Source organism: Rattus norvegicus, chromosome 1 (genome assembly GCF_021556685.1).
Source record: "Rattus norvegicus strain SHRSP/BbbUtx chromosome 1, alternate assembly SHRSP_T2T, whole genome shotgun sequence".
In the NCBI taxonomy this organism is placed as follows: domain Eukaryota; kingdom Metazoa; phylum Chordata; class Mammalia; order Rodentia; family Muridae; genus Rattus; species Rattus norvegicus.
The window spans coordinates 192995885-192997843 of NC_141534.1; positions in this window are offsets into that span (position 1 = coordinate 192995885).

Sequence of the window (1959 nt, forward strand, 5' to 3'; positions counted from 1 at the left end):
ACCCTCAGAGCCCGCCTCCAGGGCGGAGAGATCGCCAATATGGAGCTCCTATTGGTGAACTGTGAGCATTCTCCCGCTCACCACGAGAGTACTTCCGTTTCCCCGCCCGCGCTGTTGCCATGGCGCCTGGACACCTGTGGGCTGCGTTCCGAGCTACGCGGTTTCCCGCGCGGTTTTCTCACTTCCCGGAACGGCTTCCGCCGCCCCCGCTTCTCGCTCTCTGAAGGAGAGCCCACGGCGGGACAACCCACGGCCCACGTCGTAGTAAAAGTAATGCAGGACTGGAGACGAAAAATGTGACTTTTGTTTTCCTGTAGCCTGAGCTAGATCTTTCTTGGTTCTGCTGCTACTGGTTGAGCGTTGATCATGGAACTACTAAGTGGAGTTAAAACAGTCGCAATCTGTAAAGTGCTTGCTGGCAAAGAGAGACCTTGTATCAAAAAACAAAGTGGAGGCCTTCAGAGGAACCACATCTAACGTTTACACACACAGACACACACACAGACACACACACAGACACACACAGACACACACACAGACACACAGACACACACACAGACACACAGACACACACACAGACACACACACACACACACAGACACACACACACAGACACACACACACAGACAGACACAGACACACAGACACAGACAGACACAGACAGAGACAGAGACACACACACAGAGACACACAGACACAGACACACACACACACACACACACAGACACACACACACACACACACACACACACACACACACACACACACACACACGGACCTAGCTACTGCTTAAGTCTTCACCCAGGTGCTCTCTCTGTTCTCAGTCACTAGACCTTCTGTTTCTCTTTTGCTAGGCTCTGTTTCTCCCTGTCTCATGGTGATTTCTCTGGCCTCGTTCTCTGAGACCAGTGAACCTGCCCCAGAGTTGCTACCAATAAACCTGCTTTTATATTTTTAATTTAGCTTGATCTGACTTACTAAGTTTGCAGAGAAATTTACTACCTGGGGCAGAAACGTTTTACTAATGTGCAGGGAGAGCTAGGACAGCACCTGAGAAGTTGGCATGGTACCACTAGCCAAGCCTTAGCCACTCTCACCTAACAATTGTGAGACGTAATGAAATTGCCAAAAGGACTAATTTCAAAGAAATCACTTCAGTTGACTGCTGAAGGCATTTCCTTTCCGTGCATTCCAGACTGGAATCACAGAGCTGGAAATGCAGCCTCGCCCAGGAAAAATGACTAATTATACAACTGTACAAAGTGCACAATCTAATCTCTGTGAAAGTACGCATGGCCTCTCACCACCCCTGGAGCCTCGGAGCCTTGGATGGCTTCTTAACCTCTGAAGAGGTCTTCCAACTGTTAGGGAAGCTAACAGGACAGAGGTCGTTAAAAGCTTTATCTCTGGAGGTAGAAGGCCAAGTAAAAATCATGATTCTTGAACCCCAAATCTATTGAGCTCTAGGACAAAGCACTTGGTCAACCCCAAGCCTTAGCCTGCCAGTGTGTAAAGAATCCCAGTATTGGACTGAGGACGAGGTAGTGAAAATGAGCTGTTAACCACTGTGGGTGGAGTGAATAATAAATCCTTGGAAACTGAGCTATCGATGACAAAGAACTTTATATAAACTGTCTAAAAACAGCCTTGATGGGAAGCTTGCGATGGTTGGTTTGCCCTGCAGTCTTGAAAAAAATTTTTTTCAAACCATTATTAGTATTCAAAGTCAAGGGGATGGCTCAGTGGGTAAAGACACTTGCCACCAAGCCTGAAATGAGAGATACAGTCGTTTCTTTTCCTACAGTTTTAAAAGCTGTAAACCCACTTTCCCTAATGCTCCCAGTTCCTGAAAAGTCTGTTTGTTACTTGTTTGTCCAAGACACTTGTTGGACCAGGTGTAATCTGCTCCCTGAACTGCTTAAACCTGTACCATAGTCTATATTCTCCCTCAATTCTCTG